This window comes from Triticum aestivum, chromosome 5D (assembly GCF_018294505.1).
Source record: "Triticum aestivum cultivar Chinese Spring chromosome 5D, IWGSC CS RefSeq v2.1, whole genome shotgun sequence".
NCBI classification, from domain to species: domain Eukaryota; kingdom Viridiplantae; phylum Streptophyta; class Magnoliopsida; order Poales; family Poaceae; genus Triticum; species Triticum aestivum.
Window position 1 is genome coordinate 309,543,770 of NC_057808.1, and position 9,523 is coordinate 309,553,292.

Here is a 9,523-nt window from a genome sequence, read left to right on the forward strand (position 1 = left end):
AGTCGGAGGAATGAAATAACACATTCATAGGCATAATACTTATCATATAGATAAAAAGGGGTAGCCCTCGAGTGCTCCTCGAGGGACCCGAAGTCTTCATACTTAATACAAAAGGTAGTGTGGTACATACTGCATCAACTATAAAATCTTCGAAGGACATTTGCATTCCATGGGCGCTCTGTTTCCTTGCCGGAGTCGTCCCTCTTGCGCGCCCTGGGCTTCTGGGCATCGATCAGGTAGTATGAGTCGTTTCCCAAGGCTTTGCTAATGATGAAAGGGCCTTCCCAAGGAGCCGAGAGCTTGTGTTGGCCGGCTGTTCGCTGGATCAGCCGGAGCACAAGGTCTCCCTCTTGGAAGGATCTTGGCTTGACCTTCCGGCTATGGTAGCGGCGTAGACTCTACTGGTAGATGGCGGACCGACTGAGTGCCAACAGTCGGCCCTCTTCCAGCAGATCGACACCATCTTCTGGTGCTTCCTTTGCCTCTGCCTCCGTGTACATGGTGATGCGAGGTGAGTCGAACTCGATGTCAATTGGGATGACGGCCTCGGCACCATATACAAGGAAGAAGGGTGTGAAGCCGGTTGACTTGTTCGGAGTGGTGCACAGAATCCAGAGGATGGCCGGCAGCTCGTCGAGCCAGCAGCCGGCCGAATGCTCCAGAGGCTCAACCAGTCGGGGCTTGATTCCGGACAAAATGAGGCCGTTTGCTCGCTCAACCTGGCCGTTTGACTGTGGGTGAGCAACGGACGCTAAGTCCAGTCGGATGCCCTACGTCCCACAGAAATGGGCCAAGGCGCCCTTGGCGAAATTTGTGCCATTGTCCGTGATGATACTGTGAGGTACGCCGTACTGAGTGGTGATGTCTGCGATGAAAGTCACAGCAGTCGGACCATTCAGCTTCTTGATTGGCTTCCCTTCTATCCACTTGGTGAATTTGTCCACGGCAACGAGCAGATGAGTCATGTCGCCGCGTGCTGTCTTGAACGGTCCCACCATGTCCAGTCCCCAGACGGCAAAAGGCCAAGCAAGGGGAATGGTCTTGAGTGCGGAGGCCGGCAAATGCTGCTTGGAACTGAACTTCTGGCATCCCTTACATCTCTTGACCAAGTCTTTGGCATCTTCTAGAGCAGTCGGCCAGAAGAAACCATGGCGAAAAGCTTTGGCGACAAGTGATCTTGAGGCCGCGTGGTGGCCACACTCGCCTTGGTGGATATCCTTGAGGATTGCTTGGCCCTTCTCCGGCTCTATGCAGCGCTGGTACACACCAGTGACACTGCGCCTCACGAGTTCCCTGTTGACGATGGTGTATGCTGCTACCCAACGTTGCATCTGTTGGGCCGAGATCTCATCGGTTGGCAGCTCTTTGTTCACCAGAAACTTGAGGATGGGCTCTGCCTGAAGGAAATATGCTCTAGAGGAAATAATAAAGTTATTATTTATTTCCTTATTTCATGATAAATGTTTACTATTCATGCTAGAATTGTATTAACCGGAAACTTAGTACATGTGTGAATACATAGACAAAACAAAGTGTCCCTAGTATGCCACTACTTGACTAGCTCGTTTATCAAAGATGGTTATGTTTCCTAAACCATAGACATGTGTTGTCATTTGATGAACGCGATCACATCATTAGGAGAATGATGTGATGGACAAGACCCATTCGTTAGCTTAGCATTATGATCGTTACAGTTTCATTGCTACTGCTTTCTTCATGACTTATACATGTTCCTCAGACTATGAGATTATGCAACTCCCGAATACCGAAGGAACACCTTGTGTGCTATCAAACGTCACAACGTAACTGGGTGATTATAAAGATGCTTTACAGGTGTCTCCGATGGTACTTGTTGAGTTGGCATAGATCGAGATTAGGATTTGTCACTCGGATTGTCGGAGAGGTATCTCTGGGCCCTCTCGGTAATGCACATCACTATAAGCCTTGCAAGCAATGTGACTAATGAGTTAGTTGCGGGATGATGCATTACGGAACGAGTAAAGAGACTTGCCGGTAACGAGATTGAACTAGGTATTGAGATACCGATGATCGAATCTCGGGCAAGTAACATACCGATGACAAAGGGAACAACGTATGTTGTTATGCGGTTTGACCGATAAAGATCTTCGTAGAATATGTAGGAACCAATATGAGCATCCTGGTTCCGCTATTGGTTATTGACCGGAGATGAGTCTCGGTCATGTCTACATAGTTCTCGAACCCGTAGGGTCCGCACACTTAACGGCCTGTGATGATTTGTATTATGAGTTATGTGATTTGATGACCGAAGTTTGTTTGGAGTCCCGGATGAGATCGAGGACATGACGAGGAGTCTCGAAATGGTCGAGACATAAAGATCGATATATTGGAAGGCTATATTCGGACATCGGAAAGGTTGAGTGATTCGGGTATTTTCGGAGTACCGGAGAGTTACGGGAATTCGTATTGGGCCTTAATGGGCCATACGGGAAAGGAGAGAAAGGCATCATGGGTGGCCGCGCCCCTTCCCCATGGACTGGTCCGAATTGGACTAGGGAAAGGGGGCGCCCCCTTCCTTCCTTCTCCTTCTCCCTTCCCTTTTTTCCTATTCCATGTGGGAGGTGGAATCCTACTAGGACTAGGGAGTCCTAGTAGTACTCCACACTTTGGGCGCACCCTATGAGGGTCGGCCTCCTCCTCCCTCCATCCTTTATATACGTGGCCAGGGGGCACCCCATAGACACACAAGTTGACCATTGATCTCTTAGCCGTGTGCGGTGCCCCCCTCCACCAAAATCCACCTCGGTCATATCATCTTAGTGCTTAGGCGAAGCCCTGTGCCGGTAACATCATCATCACCGTCATCACGCCGTCGTGTTGATGAAGCTCTCCCTCGACACTCTGCTGGATCGTGAGTTCATGGGATGTCACCGAGCTGAACGTGTGCAGATCGCGGAGGTGCCGTACTTTTGGTACTAGGATCGGTCGATCGTGAAGACGTACGACTACATCAACCGTGTTGTCATAACGCTTCCGCTTACGGTCTACGAGGGTACGTGGACAACACTCTCCCCTCTCGTTGCTATGCATCACCATGATCTTGCGTGTGCGTAGGAAATTTTTTAAAATTACTACGTTCCCCAACACTGCCCATGATGGTGCTTGAATTTCTTCTACCGCCACTATGGCCACTTGTACAAGGGCGGTTGGGTTGGGAGGTGGCGGGTTGGAGTCGGCTGCTGCTTGCTGTGTCATTGAAGTCCCCGAGCCGACTGCTGAAGTCCCCAAGCCGACTGTTGCAGTCCCCTGGCCGGGATCTGAAGTCCCCGGGCCGGGTGCGACTGCTGCAGTCCCCGAGCCGCCTGCCGAAGTCCCCGAGCCGACTGCTACAGCCTTTTAGTCGGATCCGACTGTTTTAGGAGCAGCTAGCACGAAGATAGACTCTGATTCTGGAGAAGGCTTGATCGACGGCTTGCGGAGGTACTGGAGGGAGACGCCGGCTGGTATTGCTTGACGGGTGGAGCCGATCCGTGCCAAGTTATCAGCTGGCTCATTGTCGTTTTGTGGCACGTGAAGGAACTCGCACACTTCAAAATATCCGCTGGGTTGCTGGACAAGGAAGCGGTAGCTTGCCATATTCGCATCCTTGGCGTCCCAGTCGCCAGACGACTGTTGGACAACCAAGTCAGAGTCATCGTAGCACAGAATCTAGCGAATGCCGAGCTCTTTGACAAGCCGGAGTCCGTGTACTAGTGCCTCATACTCGGCCACATTGTTGGAGGCGGCAAAATGGATTTGCAGTGTCTATCTTAGCTTGTCGCCTTTGGGAGAGGTGAGGACGATGCCGGCTCCCAAACCGGTGCACATTTTTGAACCATCAAAGTGCATCTGCCAATGGGTGGAGTCCGGCGATGGCGGCAGGTACTGGGTCTCGGCCCAGTCGACAAGTCGGCCAACGCTTGGGACTTGATGGTGGTGCGAGGCTGGTAGAAGATGGTGTGGGGAGCCAACTCGATGGCCCATTTGGCCACTCAGCCTGAAGCATCTCGGCTGCCTATGATCTCAGCAAGCGGGGCAGTGCAAACAACCGTGATGGGGTGCTCTTGAAAATATGGCTTTAACTTCTTGGCGGTAAAGTGCACTCCGTAGCACATCTTCTGGTAGTGGGGGTAGTTTTGCTTGGAAGCCGACAGCACTTCACTCAGATAATACACCGGTCTCTGGACCGGCAGAACCTTGCCGTCTTCCTTGCGCTCAACTACCATGAGTGTGCTGACCACCCGGCTGGTGGCGGCGATGTAGAGGAGCATGGGCTCCTTAGCAGCCGGCGCGGCCAGGACAGGCGGCGTGGTCAACATCTTCTTGAGCTGGAGAAAAGCCTCATCCGCCTTGTCATTCCACTCGAAGTGAGTAGTTTTCTTCAGGAGCTGGTACAGGGGAAGTGCCTTCTCGCCAAGCCGACTGATGAAACGGCTGATGGACGCCAGGCAGCCGGTGAACTTCTGGACATCTCTCCGTCGGGTAGGCTTCTCCATCCTGTTGATGGCCTTGATCTTCACAGGGTTGCACTCGATGCCGCATTTGGAGACCAGGAAGCCGAGGAGCTGGCCGGCTGGTACTCCGAACACGCACTTCTCTGGGTTGAGCTTGATCTGAAATCGAGGCAGATTTTCAAAAGTCTCCTCGAGATCTTCTAGGAGGGTCCCATACTTCTCCGTCTTCACCACAACATCATCCACATAGACGTGGGCGTTTCTGCCGAGCTGCTTGAGGAGGCACTTCTGCATGCAACATTGAAACGTGGTGCCGGCATTCCTCAAGCCGAACGTCATCGTCGGGTAGGAGAAGGCTCCGAATGGCGTGACGAAAGAGATCTTCAGCCTATCAGCCGGGTTCAACTTGATCTGGTGGTACCCTGAATATGCATCCAAAAAACTCAATAGCTCGCATCTGGCTGTGGAGTCTATCACTTGGTCAATCCTTGGCAAGGCAAATGGATCTTTGGGGCAAGCTTCGTTGAGGCTGGTATAATCAATACACATGCGCCACTTGTTGTTCTTCTTCAGTACAAGGACTGGGTTGGCCGGCCAATCCGGATAGAATACTTCCGTAATGAAGCCGGCTGCTAGGAGCCGGGCTATCTCTTCACCAACAATTCTTCTCTTCTCCTCCGACAGGCGGCGGAGGGGTTGCTTGACCAGTTTGGCGTCAGGTCGGACGTGTAGCTTGTGCTCGGCGAGATCCGTCGGAACACCCGGCATGTCCTTAGGAGACCATGCAAAGATGTCCCGATTCTCAGGGAGGAAATCGACGAGCTCGCTTTCCTATTTGCAGTCGAGGTTTGCCTATGACAGCGTACCTCTCTGGGTGCTCTGGGTCCAATGGTATCTTTTTTGTCTCCTTGGCCGCCTTGAAGGAACCTTCACCTTCTGACTCCTTGGGATCAGGGGACATGTCCGGCTGCTTGCCGGCCATGGCCACAACCTGATCAAGGAGCCGCTTCTCGGCAGAGATCACAAGGGACTCAGCCAGCCGACTGCTAGCGGCCGCACGGGCGGACGACTTCTGGTAATCTCCGAAGACGGTAATAACCCCTTTGGTGCTTGGCATCTTCATCTTGAGGTAAGCATAGTGCGGCACCACCATGAATTTGGCCAAGGTAGGTCGGCCAAGAAGTGCATGGTAAGGGCTCTCTAGGTCAACTACTTCAAACTAGACGGGCTCTCGGCGGAAATGATCTTTGTCTCCAAAGAGGACATCTATCTTGATCTTGCCGATTGGTGAGTGAGAAAGGCCAGGAACTATGCAATGGAAGACAGTCCGACTGGGCAGGAGATGCTTCGGCTTGATGTTCAACTTCTCCATGGTGTCGCGGTACAAGATGTTGATGCTCCTACCGCCATCTATCAGGACTCGGGAGAAGCGAGCAGCTCGCCTCTCTGTAGTAAACGTGGCTTCCAACACTAGAGCGTAGAACCCGGAGAAGGCATTACTTCCGGATGATCGGCTCGACTCCAACTGATTGGCTTTTCTGACCAGTGCATGACTCTGGGGCTTCAATAGCTACGGCATTCACCTCTCGGGACTGCTGGCGATGGCTGTGCCTGTCATCGGCCACACTGGTCGTAGGCTCCTTGCTCTTCTGGGTACTCGTATTAAATGGTGGCAACTGGCCGGGCCGCCTGCTGCGGAGGAGGAGGAGGCGGCGGCTGGCCAGCAGGCGGAGGAGGCAGCAATCCTTCGCCCTTGGAGATTCGGGTGAGCCAGTGACACTTCCGAGTGATGTGGTTGGACGGCTTCGCGCCGCTGTGGAACTTGTAGGGCGCATCAAGGGTTTGCTCATAGGAGAAGCCGGGCAACCAGTTTGGCTTGCCGCCCCTCTGACGTTTGGGAGCAAGCTGCCCCTCCGGCTGCTGGTCTTCGACTGTCGCCACCTGCCGGCTGGTGGAAGCCGGCTGTGGCGCCTTGCGCTTGTTGTTGCTTTGCTACTGACGCCGATTGGTGTCACCAGCCGGAGTCCGAGGGGCCTGAGGAGCCACTTTGCCAGATGCATCAACATGAATCTCTGTCTTCATGGAGGAGTCGGCCGTGGCATACTTGTCCACTATGATCAGCAGCTCATCGAGGGTTGCCGGCTCGTCACAGAGAAGTCGGTGCTTGAGCAGGGTGCCTTCTCTGCACCCGAATGTGAAGTACTCGATAGCCTGCACCTCATGCACGCCTTCGCAAGAGTTGCATAGCTCGGCCCAATGCGTGAGGTAGTCGAGAGTTGATTCGGTGGGGCCTTGAACGCACAAAGAGAGCTGACGGGGCTTGGGCGGCCGCTTGTACGTGCTGGTGAAGTTGCGGATGAAGGCTTCAGTGAAATCTACCCAGCTATTGATGCTGCGGGGCTTCAGGCTGTTCAGCCATGTCCAGGCGGTGCCCTGGAGCATAAGCGGAACGTACTTCACGGCAACGCGCTTGTTGCCGTTTGATATGCTGACGGCCGTGGAGTAGTCGACCAACCAGTCTTCCGGTTTCACGGAGCCGGTGTACTTGGGCGTGTCTCTTGGGAGCATGAACCCTTTGGGGAAGGGCTCGTCGCAGATGCGAGGGCCGAAACAAGGCGGGCCCAGCGCGTCTTCTTCTTCTAGCGCCAGGGATCGATTGAGACGGTCGATCCGGTGGCGGGCATCATTTTCTCCGATTCCTTCTCGGGGGCCAAGCCGGCCACCGAGACTCGGATGATCAACAGGCGGCGGGAAGACGCGCCTTTCTCTGCGCAGGGGAGGCTGATAGTCGCGTGGTCGCTCTACCGCTCGTGGGCGGCCGTCTTGGTCACGCTCGATGGTGATGTGCGTCTTGCTGCGGCTTGCAGCCGGCTCCTTGTCTCGTTGTCCGTGGGCGCCGCTAGTCGGCGTCCGGGATGTCGCGCCATGCTCTCGGCGAGGAGGCGGGTTGCCGTTCCGCCGGTTGGGTTCCTCGACGCGGCAGCCGGCTTATTGCTGCTCAGCAGCCACGTCAATGAGCCGCTGGACGCGCTCCGTCATGTGGCGACGCTCGTCGCCCTCGAGGTTGTCCAGCTCATCTTCTACCGCCTGGGCAGCTTGTATGTTCTCCATGGGCATGGCGTAGACGGGGCGGTCTGCCTCGAACATCTGGCAATGGCCGCGCCGTGTTGCCGGACCGTGCCGATGCGGCTGGGCCCGCCAGGAGCCGGCGTGCCGCCAACAGCGTGGTCCATCTCGCGCTGGTAAGCCTCCGAGAGGCGTCTCATGCTGGCTAGCTTCTTGGCGCTCTCGACGAGCTGGACGCGGCGACCTTCCAGCGTCTCGACGTCAGCATCCTCTGCAATGGGTGCAGACATGTCTATTAGTGCCGCCTCGAGCGGATCTCGGGCGCCGTCACTGAAAGCTCCATCATGGCTGATGATGAGCACCTCCATGACGGTGCTACCGCCACTGTCGACGCGAGGGGGTGGATCATCGATGACCACAACATAGGTGGGGAACACGTCGAGGGATGCTATGTCGGAGTCGACAAGCATCGGGTCGGTGGAGCCGGTCGACTCCAAGTCGAAGGCAGGCTCATTGGCGATGTGGAGCTGGTCCAGGAGGCTGACGAGGCGGCTCTCGGGGCTGTCTGTGCCTGCGTCAGATGCAGGCTCGTCGGAGAGGCGGATCTCGCCAACAAGATCAGCGAGGCAGCTCGCCGTGCAAGCGACCTCCACGCCATGCAGCGCGTCGGCGCAAACGCCGTCTGGCGTGCCGGGCTGGCTGCGCTCGCTGGGAAGGAAGAGGGTTCCCGTCTAGGATAGATCTCCGGACGACGGTGCACCTAGCCCCACGATGGGTGCCAAATGTCGGGTTTTTGGTGCGACATATGTCAACGGGTGGCTTATCATGGTGGGGGATAGTAAGACGTCGCTGGTGCCAGGAAGCGGGATGAGGCGTAGACACGTACGCCGGCGAACTTTACCCAGGTTCGGGGCTCTCCTAGGAGATAACACCCCTAGTCCTACTCTGCGGGGTCTCCGCATGATCACTATCTCAACAAGTAGCTACAAGTTGCTCCTTGAGCTGTTTGCTAGAGGAGGAAGAAGGGCAAGGCTAGCTCTCTATTCTCTCTATGTGTGTGGTTGTGTAGTCTAAAAGTCTGAACCCTTCGCATGGGTGCCCTGGGGGGTTTATATAGGCCTACCCCCCAGGGGTACAATGGTAAACTAGCCGGGTGTAGGCCTAGGCCGTCAGTGTCTCTTGTGGCGGGCTTCTCCGCTGGCTGCTGGGGCCCGCCGACTAGTGGGCCCTGCCGGCTGTCTTGTACTTGGCCGACAGGCCGTGCCCGCCGCTCGCGGGTCTCGCCGGCTGCTCATCACTGTAGCCATGCTTCTAATGACTCTTGCTTTATCGGGGAAGGCATGGCAAAAGTCCCGCCGCCTGGCGGGCGATCACTGTAGCCATCCCCCATCTCTTCTGGTTAATGGCGCACAAACTCCTAGGAAGGGGCAGGGCCGCCCTCTGGGTGCCGACCTCCCCCTTGGCTGACTGGCCGAGGCTAGCCGCCTTCTGGTTACTCGCTGGCAGGTAGGGCCTGCCGCCTGCTGACCGTACCAACAGCTCGTCGTGGGAGCATGGTCCCTTCTGACTTGGGTGATGTCACGGGCGGAGGGGCCACAGTGTCGCGCCGTGCAGGAGATCTCCGGCTGGTACGGCGCACTATGGCCACGACCCGCCCTGGATTCGAGCGTGGCAGGCTTCGCTGTAGCCACGCCCCGTCCCATCATGCTTAAGAGGGCGCAGGTTTTGAGGGCGCCTGGGGCCGCCTGCTAGGAGCCGGCCTCTCTGGAGGCCGCCTGCTAGGAGGCGGCCCGCTTCGTGGCCGTCTTCTGGGGTCCGCCGCCTTCCGGCAGCAGGCCGCTTGGACCAACCGGCTATGAGAAGGCGGCGACCAAGCTTTGAGGCTTGAGGGGCGCAGTCGGCCCTGATGTCTTGAAATGTCATGGGGGTAGATGAGGCTACCCATGGCCAATAACTCCGACAGTCCTAGAAAGCGAGAAGATTCT